Below are 14,181 nucleotides of genomic sequence, written 5' to 3' on the forward strand. Positions count from 1 at the left end.
GATAGAGCAATATGATGTGGTTCTTGGTATGCAGTGGCTACAATCCATTGGTAGGTACACATTGGATTATCATAAGATGCAATTAGAGTTCTTAGTGGATGGGAAGGAAGTGGTGTTGAGAGCTTCAATGGAAGGAAAGCCTAAAATAATGGCAGCATGCTAGTTGGAAGCTAGTATCGATGCATCTTGTAGTAAATCAAATTTTGTGCACTTTGGAATTGCTGATATAGAGCAATCCCAGAGGTTGAATGAGGATTGGTTGGCAAGAGAACGACATTCCAAATTGATAGCCCAACAAGCTAAGAAGCGTCTCCTTCATATTCATGGCATTTGCCACACGGATGATAAGGATAAATTGGAATTGTATTATTCTTATTTTTCAATTGGTGTTGGTCAATTTCCATCTAGTGTTAATGAAACTAAATATGAGATAAAAGAATGGATAGCAGAGAGTAAGTTTGTTTGTACCAGCTTTGAGGACTCCAAGGGTATGGGTACAAGTTCTAATATTCAGATTTATAACAGCAGTGAATTATTGTTCCTTCATCATGGCATTGATGCATATAATCACGGGTCAGTGAGCCATAGAAATTTTGCAGTGTTGAATACACGTGACACGTGCTTTGACTCTTCCTATGATGGCATATATATTTCACCTTTGAGTTTTCTACTGGTTACTCTTAGGGTGGTAGTGCTATCCTTGTTGTGTGTAGGGCTATTTGACATCATGTTCCCCTACTTCGGGTATTTTAGCATATTTCTCATCTTGGTATGGGATCCGAGAATTGATTTGCTTGGGAAATTTTATCAGAGTGGAGCAGCATGTTGCTTGATATTGCTTGAGGGAAAGCAATCCCGAGAAGGGGGGACTGTAATGTCCCCACTTCCTGAGTGATCTACCAGGTTGGGGAATTCACCTGACACCCATCTCCACCGGTGAATTCTAGTGTTTGGGGATGATTTACTTGCCAAAGGGAATCATACACTTAGTCATTTTTATGACTTTGGTAAGTTAATAAAGTAACTTTATAATTTAACGTTATAATATAAGTAACTTTTTTCTAAAATAGAAAAAGTTAAGTTATAAGTTGTTTATTTTAAATAACTTTATATTACTCCCTTGGCACACTTTCCTAAGTGAACTATATTTTAAAAAGTGGCCCCATTTAATGATAAGCTGACCCCACAAGTTGAGTGAACCATTATGAAGCCCAAAGATTCCATTTGGAATCTTCTAAGATGCCATGTAGGGTTTGATCTAGGGTTTGGAGGCTTATAAGGCTTGTACGTGCCAATTGGGGAGGTATGCCTTTGGAAAATTATTGAATCTTTTACGTTGCAGCAGTCTGTCATTGCAAGAACAACTTGAGGAAACCTGATTGGAGACGAAAACCTTTGATCTGGGCCTGGTTGGATGATACCCCAGCCATTCACATTAGATCAGCACTCAGAATTCACCTCATATTTGGCCATTTGGGGTCACAAATTAGAGGTTCTTGATTGTAACGAGAATTATAGGGTGAGAACCACAGATCATAGCAGATTGGAGGGTCTCTACAGCAAAATAAGAGCATTTATGACAGTCGTACTACTCCAGGTAGTTGGTCGTACCATTTTGGGCAGCCTGGGGTTGCAAATAAAATAATTGGAGGGTTTGGAGGATTAGAATTGCTTGTGATTTCATTATTGGGGTCTAAGTAAGAGATCACAGTAGGTTTGGAGGGAAGAAAATATCAAATCTGAGCAGTAGCAACAAATCATTGGGGAAAAAGGTCACAATTTGGGAATCTTACTTGGCAACATTTTGGAATTCTTAGTTGACTCGCTATTTCTTCTCATATTTTGTTTTGGTAATTCATTATTAGTCAAATAAAGCTCATTGGAGTTGTTGTAGTGCTTAGAAAGCTTCCATTCAGTAGTTAATGCATTTTGGGTCAATAAACGGAGCTCATCCAGGCAGGCGTTGGACTCCTGGTAAGACAATTGGGCTTAATATCTCTAATTTGGTAAATTATTCTGATTTCTTTAAAAGCTGCAATAAAAATCAGAATCTTGAATTTAGTTCATTTGATATTCTTTATGTTTGGCATCTATTTTCCTATAAGCATTGTCTATCATTCTCGCATAAAACATCCAAACTTCAAAATTTCAAAACCTCATCAAATTCTAAAGTAAACAATTCACTAGTCAAAAAATTGGAATTTGTAAACAAACAACAGATTGGATCAGATTTCTAGTCAGGGGTTTTTCGGGTACTTCTTATTCCATTTCCTTAATTTCTTGTCAATTCTTTCTTTTACCCAACACCACATTTCCTTGAGGTTTGGGCATATTGCAAAAGGTATGCCCAAGTATCTAACCTGATGCTCTGGGTTGCCCCACATTAATGAATATTTACTAAACCGGTGTGGGAAGTGGGATTCCCATCCAAGCATTATGGATTTAGATAAATAATTTTTTCTTCTTGAAGTGTCATAAAACATATCCATCTTTACCATAAGGGCAAAGAAATTAACCTCATCTAAATCCACTAGAATGGCAATGTCATCTACAAATTATGCATTGGATAGTTCATCTTGATTAGGTACTGTTAACCCTTTGACCCCAGTAGATAGGAGGTTGTCCCTCAACAGTTAGTAAAGTGCATCCGTAGCAATAACAAAGAGAGCAATTGCCAAAGGGCAACCTTGCCGAATGGACATTGTGAGCTCAAATCCCTCTGGCATGTGTTCATTAACATCAACAAAGGCCTTAGCATCAACCATCATACTCCTTACCATTCTACAGAATGTCCTTGAGAACCCAAGCCCTTCCATAATCATGAATACAAAACTCCATTCAATTCTATCATAGGCTTTTTCAAATTCTAATAACATCATGGTTTTGGAATGGTTAGATTCTTTAGCCCAATTCATAGATTCCCATCATGTAACAAGTTTTCCAAAATGTACCTTCCTTTTACAAAGCCAGTTTGGGTCATATTCACAACCTTAGGAAGGACATCCTCAAGTCTTCTGGCTAAAACTTTAGCTAATATTTTGTAGGAGACATTTAATAGTGTGATTGGTCTCCAATTTTTTATCAAAGATTTGTCCCCATCTTTAGGGAGGAGCTTGATAAGACCACTGTTGATCTCCTCACCCAAATAACTTGCATCAGTGGCCTCCCTATATAGCTTTTGCAAGTCCTCCCCAATCCACTCAAGATTCTTTTTGTAGAATTCCAACGACAGACTATTCAGACCTGGTGCTTTGTCATTACTAAGGGCAGAAATGGCACTCTTGATCTCTTCCACCGATATCTCCTTGCTCAACCTGTCGGAATCATCTCTGCTAATCTTATTAGGAATGATACTCCTGATTTTCTCCCTGGCACTTCTTTTACCAATCTCATCATCCTCACAGTTGAATAGTGTAGAATATAAATGCATGAATGCTTTAAGAATATTAGTTTGTTCAGTTATACTTCTATCCCCCTCCCAAATACAATCAATCTTCTCCCTTGCTTCCTTGTATTTCAGCATTTGAAAAAAGAGTTTTGACCCCTTGTGCCCATGCTCTAGCCAGTTCATTCTGGCTCTAGTCTTAAGGCCTTGGATTTTGACATTTTGAATTTTCCTGAAGGCATCTTTAGCATGCCATATGGCCTCTTTGGAATCCTCATTGTTAGGATTATGTTGTATGTGTTCCTCTACAACAATCATCTTGTCATCCATCTCAGCCTCTACCCTCTTGAGATCTTTGGCTTTCTTTCTTCCTACTGTCTGATATAGACATCTCTAACTATGTACATTCTAATTATCTCTTGCTTTGGGTAGTGTCCTATTTTGCTCATTAAATTGTTTGATGATAAACACTGCTTGATTAACATCCTCATCTAGTAATAAACTAGAATTCAAAACAAAATTCTCCCTTTTTCTTATTGAATCTAATGATGGATTGCCCATAAAAATCATTGTTTGGATCAGGTGATGATCACAGAGCATGTAAGGGATAGCTTCACATTGTTCCTATTACTGTTTTTCTTAAACTGCAACACATCTCTATTAGCATAAAACATATCCAACCTGTTGTAAATCTTCTTGGTTCCTTGTTGGTAATTACACCAAGAAAACCAAGTATCTTTGACTTCACATCTCTTACCAGCCAATGGATCATATAATCTCAATTTATTCACCATCCTTCTCCAGAAAAATCTTTACTCCCATTCCATTCAAATTTTTTACCTCCTACCTTATCAGATGGCTATTCAATCATATTAAAGTCACCCCCTAGCACCCAAGGAACCTCCTCCAACTGTGCATTCCACCTCCAAAGCTCAATCATTTCTTTATGATCATTAGAAGCATATATAGATCCTATCCCAATCTCCTTATCTTTGAATCCTAAAATTACCCAAACCAACCTGTTGCAGGGTGAACACCCCCATCTTACAACATACTTACTCCATTTATAACTAATTAAGATAGCAGCACCTCCCCTGCCTCTAGTACGATTAGTAGTAAAATATTCTGCATCCCTCCAAATACACTTCAAATTGATATCTAGGGAAAATTGGACAGCCTTAATTTCTTGTAGTACTAACACATCCACATTCTTGTACAATCTAAGAAACCTTTTAACAACATACTTCCTCTCTAGGGACTCTGGTCCCCTAACATTCCAAGAAACACAATTTAATTCCATATCAAACTTAGGGAGCAATGTCTATTGGTGCCTTGATGTTTTATAACATTTAGGCAACTGGCTATTGGACCCCCTTTTTCTCAACCACGTTAGCTATAGATCCACTAGGTCTACCCCTCTTCCTCTTAAATTAAAACATCTTCTCTGCCCCCAAAGAGTGTGTATCCTCTTTCTTCTTCCTATTCTTCTTTTTGCTCACAAACTTATCCTTAGCTTTCTTAATTCCATATTCTTTCATGGCTTCAACCAAAAGCTCCTTATTGGGGTTGCCTGAAAAAGGGACGATGGCCCAATTGTTTTCTCTACATTCCTCAGAGTTACCAGACTCAATACGCTCCATCTTTTGTCCTCCACAGCCTATACCATTCACCTCTCCTACAAGGCCAAGCTCACCACCCTGCCTAGCAAGATCAACATCCTTCTTAACCTCTCGGTTGTGGGTGCTAGGGGAGGGAAGAATATTCTTATCAGGCTCACTAGAATCTTGTTGAGTCCCAGTAGATTCATGAGTCACACTAGATTCCAACTAGGGCTCTGGACATTCACTTCTATGCTCATTGGATTCCTAAACCAATTCCTCAATTATTGGACCAATCTCCCCCCTCTACCATCCATATCCCAGCTGTTATTAAGGCTAGGGATTATACTATCCAAGCTGATGCCCTCAGCTTTGGTAGGTATCACCACAAGCTCGAAATTTTTCTGAACTTCATTGCACCTACTACCCCCAGGGTTAATCTAAGATACAATTCTCTTCTTGGTATCAATTATCTTTTTGAATTTTTCAATGATAATTTGCTGAGCATTCAATGTTTTGTGCTTGGGACTGGTATCTTGTTGCTCCTTTTCATGAGTCTCAATTTTAATAACACCAGAGGGAGGTGGGGGAATTGAATGAGAATCTAGTTTAATAGCAGTGTGAAGGGAATCTAGATTGCCAATGACAGAACCATGACGAGGGGCTTCTACCAATTTAGGGATGGATTTGACAGGCAAACCCTATTGGGGAGCAGAATCTAACTTGGGGTAAAGTTTGGGAGGCGGAAAAAAAGTTGGGGTTTTGAGAGGGCTTGAAGAGCCATGACTATCCATACCCTTCCCACTGGGATTAGGGTTAGCCAAAGAGTTATTTTCTTCTCAAAAGAGGGCAGTGTTTCCTTATATGCCCCTCCTTTCTACATAAAAAATAGACGTTAATGCCACCCAAAAAATCAATTGGGCACACAAAGGTTTCATTCTCTAATTCAATTCTCAATTCCTGCAGTATATCAATCCTAGGTTTGATACAGATCAACAGTATAGCATCCATATATGGGAGAAAGGATGGAGTTTCGTCCATCCTTAAAACATTACCAACCAATTCCAGGGCTTTTGGAATCCAATTCCATAGAACAGGGGGGATATTTCTTATCATCGCCCATCTAGAGGCCGGAGGGCATGACAAGGCCATAATTTCTTCATTATTGGCCTCAAGTGTCCAGTCGATGGCCCTAAAATAGCCATTACCTATCGACCATTATTATCTCTTAATAACCTCCTTCTAGCTTTTAGCCTCCTTGAAAAAAATAATATATAAACCCTTTCGAATCATTCTACAAAATGTATATTGAAGCCCTAATGTCTTTACCCGAACATTTTACAACCAGTTATTCATATAATTCCTAGAGGGAAGTTTGCTATAGTCAAGAACTGCTAGAAAAATAGAAATATCCCTAAGTCTATTCTTCTCTCCATTCAAAGCTATGTTCATTTCGAAATTAAGTTTAATGATGAGTGTGGCACTGGAAGAACACTTCCTTCTTCCTCCATCTTCAGATCGCTCCTCATTTGCAGTCGCTTGCATGGCCACGAAATAAGAACCTTCTGGAGTTCTCTGATTGCCCACCACCACCTTCAACAAAGACTTGTTTTGCCCTTCAACCGCCACAGAAGAAGCATTCTGAGAAGCCCCAGGGGAGTCATGTCCCATAAACTATCTACCCAACCGCCACGGGAGACAGCAATAAATGCTCCCACACACCGAACACTGAAGGCCGCCTACACCCAGGCCTTCGCTCGTGCGAAGTCAATCTTCAGAGGACGAGGGACGCCCTAGTTCAAAACTACTAACTCTCTTTCATAAGTATCCTCCCAAATTTAAATTAGAGTGCTATCATAATTAAAATTATATTTCAATCTATATTTAAAATAAGGAGATGTAATTTGGGTTATAACAGTAACATGTCTCATAGATCATAATATCAAGCAAGCTCATCTCTTGCATAATCTCTTGTGTAAGGTCATCTTTATTTTTGTCGGTGATCCTAGAGTATTGAGCTAATTTTCGGCTACTAAATGGTATTAGAGCTTCAGCCTTGCAAAACCCTTTTTAGATCTTATGGTAGAGCTATTCTTCAAATGAGAGATCTTGGTGAATCTAGTAAAGTTGAGTATGATCTTCTCTTGGATCATATAATGACCTAGAGAATCATAAAAATTGAAAAAAACTAGATTTGGAGGTTTTCTCTTTGTGGATTTTCATTGCAGGTTCAATTTGACACTCTTATCTTCAAACTTTGGAAGTTTGCCATGAAATCTATGGATGCCTCTTCACATCATTCTCTAGGAATAATCAAGGTTTGTAAAAAAACCAAGGGTGTTATTTGTTTTACTTTTATTTCATTGGCATACCATAACTTTTGCCATGCCACAAATTTTTAAACATCACCTTCAATCCATTCTCACAATAAATCCTAATTTATTTGTTGATGTCTTCAAAAATCCTAAGTGAAATCCAATTAGAACACCATGAAGCCCTTGTAGAATTATCAGTTTGAGGGTAGAGTTCTTGCATAAATAGAATCTCTATTTGAACCACAAGGAATATCCCTTCCAACAAAACTTATTTGAGCTTTTGAGATGATTTTGCAATTGTTAAATGAGATACAATGTAGCGCCATCTTACTATTACTCTACTTTTTCTTGTTTAACCAATTCTACCTATAATATTTAAATGTTACAAAATAATGCCTCATCCTTAGAATCCTTTCTAGATGGTGCATTTGTCACTAAATTCTCCATGCCTTTCTTATAGATGATATCAAATTCATAATACATCTTATTTATCCATTTTTTTATTCTTTATAGAATCACCATTACCTCCAAGAAATATTTTAGTCTAACATGATCTATCTTTACTTTGAATTGTCTTAATTGTGTGAAGACTAACTAGAATTTCCTTCTTATAAATATATTTGAATTGATTCTTACCCTTCAACTAATGAGTTTCAAAAGTAAGGTCCTACCATCTTGTATGAGAAATTTTCTTGTTTTGTCCTCAAAGCATCACAATCCACAATAAAATTCTTGGTGAAATGTTCAACACATCACCTCCTTTAATTTTTCAAACGTCATATTAGCTACTTCATTTGTCATAACCCTCTTTTTAGACCTTTATTATTATTATTATTATTATTATTATTATTAATGTTGTTGTTGTTGTTGTTGTTGTTGTTGTTGTTGTTGTTCTTATTATTATTATTATTATTATTATTATTATTATTATTATTATCATACTGCTGCTACTACTATTATTATTGTTATTAATCTTATGAGTAATGTTAGTTAGAGATGGAAAATTGAATAAGGATGGAATTATTTTTAAAATGAAGAATTAATAAGTGGTGACACACGTGAGGTCATAATTTATTTGGAAATCACTCATTTTCTGAAAATTCTAATTGAGCACATGATGTAGGAGAAATAAGAAGATTCTAGAAGTGAATTTCGAATTCGAATCTGGAATGTATGGTCAAAATGTAACCCCCCACTATGACGATCGTAAGGAATATATCATATGCATGGAATTATTTTGGGAAAGGAATCTGTAAATCATTTCTTTCTTTTGTAGTGAAAAATGACCCTCTTTTTCTATATATTGAACACTAGATTTTCGAAAAAGGGGAGTTCATTGTTTTTTGAAAAAGTTGTCTTGAATTCTTAATTTTTTTTCAAATCAAGTTAGTCGTAGGATAAGTTTTGTAGAAATTTTGCATGAGATGGGATTTTGGAGATTTTGGAGAAGATTTCTTTTACTAGGTTTTAGGAAGAGGAATGAAGAAGGTTGGCTGGGGATACGAGAGTCGATTCAACTACAAGGTTTTCATTCATCATCCAGATCCAAGTTCCTTTCTTCTTATCTTCCCCCCCCAAAAAATACTTACCTTCATGTTTCTTTTCAAAACAGGAAAAGAGGGGAAATCTCTGGAAATTTAGAGGATTAAAAGTATTTTAAAAGATATCAATATTTCATGGGATTAAATAGAATAGTAGATTCATCTCTCGTATCTCAAAAAAAAAGTATCCCCTCTTGTTTTCAGATTTTTATTTTTATTTTTTAAAGTATGGATTGTATATGCCTTATCAAATACATGTGTATAATTTCTTCCCTTTAAATTTATAAATTAATGGTTTGCTTTTAAAAAAAAAGGTATATTCAAATATACATATTTCTTAGATTCATTAATCAGTTATTTATTATTTTAAGGGTTTTAAATATATATATATATATATATACTTCCATTAATTAAGGTAAAAAATAAATAAATATATAAATAAGAATTAGAATTTATCCCCCCCAACCCATGTAGACCACTGGGCCACAGGAGGAAGGGGGCCCACACCCCCTATATGAACAAGACCCACAAGGTGTGGGGCCCACGGGAATCCCCCTCCCTATCTTTTACTTTTAATATATATATATATAAATAGATTTAATTAAAATAAATAAAATTTATCACATTAGTTATAATTAATTTAAATTTATTATATTAAAAAAAAAATTATATTTTGGGGTTTATTAAAAATTTATTCATTTAAAAATTAAAATATATTTTAAAGTTATAATTAATTGAAATTGAATTATATTTAAGTCATTCAAATAGTTGAAATTTAATCATATTTTAAGTTGTTTAATTAATTGAAATTTATTAAAGTTAATTCTTACATTTGATAATTAAAATTTATTCATATCTATAATTTAAGTAGTGTAAATGATCAACGAAAATCACATAAGGTTTAAGACTATTAATCTTTTGTATATTCGGAGCTCTACGAAAATGCACCAAAAAAATCAAGTGATCCATCACAATTTCCGCTGCGGAAAGTGCCAGACTTAGCTCAACAAAAGTGGTTTTTTGAGCGAACCAAATATGCGATCAGGATTTGCAATCCGGGGATCAGGGCTCCCCTGCCTAAGGAACAGTCGGATTGGCAAGTGGTGAAACCTAGGAGGTCACGTAGGGCAGTTATGAAAAACTCTCTTGAGGGTTGTGAATGGCAATGACCGATGCCATGGAAACACTAAACCGGCCATCTCCAATAGCTTTATCAGTTGCAGAAACTTGAGGAAGGTTTCATAAAATCAGCTCCTCGGGTTTTCTCTCACTCCAATAATGTTAGTAGAAGAAGCAATATCAATCACAGAAGATCGGCGGATATCTATCCTAGGGCTTTTGAGGGCAAGGGAAAGATAGTTGCAATGCCTCCTAAACCCTCAGGGGTTGAGCCGGTTATAAATAGGAACCCTAATTCAAATGTGGCAAATATTTTAGAGATTAATGAGAACCTGGTTAAGAGGATTCAACAGTCTTGTAAAGCTTTTGGGGTTTTCGCTAGATGGTAGGGACTCGGAATTCTGCCAGAGGTTATTGCAGACTGGTTTATGTCTTCCTTTACATGGATAGTAAGTATAGCTATCTTGATTGAAGGCTTTCTGTATATTGATTGTGGAAATTCAAGACATAAGGAAGAATTCTTAACAGGTAAATCTCCAACTTTCAAAGGTTTTGATTTTAATTTTTTAGACTGGCATTTGGATTTTAACCCTAACAATTTGAAATCTTTTTAAATAGATAGACCAGTTTTAATCCCTAACTTACTAGTAGAATTAATGGACATCAAAATTATTAGGAAAATAGGTAATCACTTGGGTAAATTTGTAGAGCTTAGTGGTAAGAATAGGAAATACTCAAACTATGTAGTGATAATTAACATGGATATTAGTGTTAAAACTTTAAAACCTATTGAAATTAAATTAGGGATGTTGTCTTTCCTTATCTATCCCAAATTTTACAAAGGAGTTATGGACTTAGACCCTGCTCCCGCATTGTCCCCAGAATTCCCCTCTTCCCAATCTAGATCTAGCAAGATTCTTGGGGTAGACATTAGTTTCACTTTGGAGCTAGGAGGGTTTGTGATTAGGGAAGTTTCTCTACCGCCTAGGCAACTTGAGGAGATAGAAGAGGGGGAATTTATAGCAAACCAGAGCAGGGATGATCGGATGATCCCCTCCTCTCCTTTCCCCCTTGAGGAATCTTTGTTGGAAAAGCCAGGCATGCATGCTAATCCAGTGACACCCTGTGTCAAGAAGGGTTATCCTTCTCCGACTTTTAAAGATGGGATGGGGAGGGAGATGGAAGCTCTGCCTCTTTCCTCGGATCAAGCTACAAGATTGGAGGATCGAAGCAACTTTAATGGTTCTCCCCATCTGAATGAAGGGGATATTATTGAGGAAAGGGTTGATCAAGAGGAGGATCTAGCTCGCAAAGAGGAAGAGGTTAACAACATTATTAACTATCTATGTGACTCAGTTACTGAGGAAATCATGGACAAATTATTGGATGAAATAATAGATAAGGATGAACTTAATCTTCAGAAAAATTGCTTAGTAAGGTAATTTTGGCCCTTCCCCCCCCCACCCTATGGTCTCTGACATGGAGGAATTTCTTTCATATTTAAATAACAAGGAAAATGAATCCTTAGGCATCAAATTCTGGGTAGATGATAAATCTACTCCGGATTGTGCCAAGTCCTACAAAAAGAGAGGTAGGAAATCCATATCGGAACTAAGAGCCAATGATGGTTCAACAGAAGGTCAGGTTAAACTCATGAACATGTTTCATGCAGGGAAGGGGAAGGTTCTTCCCAAGGCACCATGAAAGTTGTGTCATAGAATGTTAGGGGTTTTAATGCCCTTAATAAATAGAGGTTAGTCAAGCGATGTCTATCCTCTTTTAGTCCAGAATTAGCTTTGTTACAGGAGACTAAATTAGGGAACAAAGATTTAGTCTCTTTCGGCAAGTGATTAGGCTTTAGACAGATTATAGGGGCCCCAACCAATGGGGCCTCTCAAGGACTTGCTATAATCTGGGATCCACGCAGCATGCTTTTTTCATGTATGGAATCTCACAATAATTGGATGAGTGGGAGGGTAACTAGCCTCAAAAATAATCTAGATTTTGTCATTATTAACGTGTATGGGCCTATCCTTAATAAGAATAAAAAAAGAATATGGGAGGAAATTGAGAATTTCACAAATACCCTTCATCAAATATGTTTCTTAGGTGGGGACTTCAATGCAATTTTGCATCAGCATGAGAAGTGAGGAGGCTTAGGTATAAATGCTCGTGCTTCTCTTGACTTTGCAGATTCGATCCATCATAGTGGCATGAGTGAAATTATTATGGTTAAGGAAGCCTTTACCTAGAACAATCATAGGTTAGGGTTTAGCAACATTGCAAAGAAACTCGATAGATTCTTTGTCTTGGCTCTCATCAACTTTCCCTATACCTTGGATGCATCTATTCTACCTTTCTCAAGATCGGATAACTTTCCTATTCAACTTGACATTCAAGGCGAGGTTGGCCCAAAAAAATACCCTTTTAAATTCGAGAATATGTAGTTGAAAGATGATAACATCCTTGAACTTCTAAAGGAGTGGTGGAATGCGGCCAAGGTCTCCGGGTCTGGGATCTTTAAGATTGTTAACAAACTTAAGATTATTAAACAGAAGATCATTCATTGGAATAAAGAACACTTTGGCAATATTTTTGACAATAAAGCCCAAGTGGAATCTGAGTTGGGAGAAGTTAATGAGAAAGTATTGAGACATGGGATGGATGAGACCCTGTTTCTCAAAGAAAAGAAACTCCTTGCCGATCATGAATCAATTCTTTCCAAAGAAGAAGTCTTATGGAAACAAAAATCTAAAGAGACTTGGCTGGAAGAGGGTGATAAGAACACCAAATTCTTTCATAATAGTGTGAGGATGAGAAGAGTTATAAATCATATCTCCAAGATAAAGTTAAGTGATGGCTCTGAGGAGGCTAATCCTAAATCCATTGCGACAAAGGTTGTAGACTTCTTTTCTCATATCCTCAATTCTGATTGGATCCCTTATGGCTCTATCCAGGACAAGTTTATCTAGTGTATCCCAAATCTTCTAAGTAAAGACCAAACTAATTCTCTTACTGCTAAATTTTCTTTAGCAGAAGTAGAAGCAGCTCTTATGCAGATGAGCCTAGATAAATCCCTTGGGCCGGATGACTTTCCGACTAGTTTCTTTCATAAATTTTGTCCCTTCTTAGGTGAGGAAGTAACGACGGCTCTAGAAGGAATGAGGAACTCAGGTAATATCCTCAAAGAAATTAACAATACTTTTTTGGCCCTTATCCCTAAAAAGGATAAACCTGAGCATTTTGATGATTTTTGACCCATTGCCTTGTGCAATACTATTTATAAACTTTTTTCTAAAACTCTAGCTAATAGGCTTCAGAAACTCCTTCCCCTATTGATTAGTGAGAAACAGACGGGTTTTGTTCCTGGAAGATCTATTTATGATGGGGTTATTATAGCTCAAGAGGCTATCCACTCTGTCCAGAAGAATGGCAATCCCAGTATGCTCTTAAAGTTTGACATTAGGAAAGCATATGATAAGGTGAATTGGAGATTTCTATGCAGATGCTTAGAAGCTTTTGGATTCCCCCCTATCTGGATTAATTTGGTTTTTGAATGTATCTCTATGCCTAAATTCTTAGTACTGGTTAATGGCACTCCTAAAGGATTTTTTAGTTCCTCTAGAGGTTTAAGGCAGGGAGATCCTCTATCCCCTTTTCTCTTCATTATTATGGTTGAAGCCCTAGGGAAATCGATTTCTAGGGCCAAGGAGAATAGTCAGGTGTTGGGTGTTCAACCCAACAATAAGAATAATAACTCTAGTTAAAGTCTCAACCCGAAGTTTGGACATTCACTTGGTAAAGTCACTATTTCCATAGCTAGTGTTCATTTGATTGTCAACCCAGGGACGTAATACTTGAAATGGGTCTGCACTATATATGCACTAAGTTCCTGCAATAGCTACTCTGCATTACTGTAGCAACTAACATTATACGGAAAAGATAAGAAAGAATTGAAACTATTGAAAGGCTACAAGAAAACTTCTGCATAAATTCATAAAAGCAATACTGGCTAAGTTCAATGCTGATAAACAAAAATTACTCTATTTTGGTTTGGTTGCAGGAACAGTCAGTGGATCTGTTTCTAGTGGCTGTAGGAATAGTCAATGCACGAACGTCTACTACAGCTAGGGAAAGAAAACTAATCTTAACAAATGCACAGGAACACTCACCAAGTGGGCCCCCTTGGGTGGGTAATTCCGGGCTTCCCAAAAACAACTCTA

The sequence above is a fragment of the Cryptomeria japonica genome, chromosome 11 (genome assembly GCF_030272615.1).
Source record: "Cryptomeria japonica chromosome 11, Sugi_1.0, whole genome shotgun sequence".
Lineage (NCBI taxonomy): Eukaryota > Viridiplantae > Streptophyta > Pinopsida > Cupressales > Cupressaceae > Cryptomeria > Cryptomeria japonica.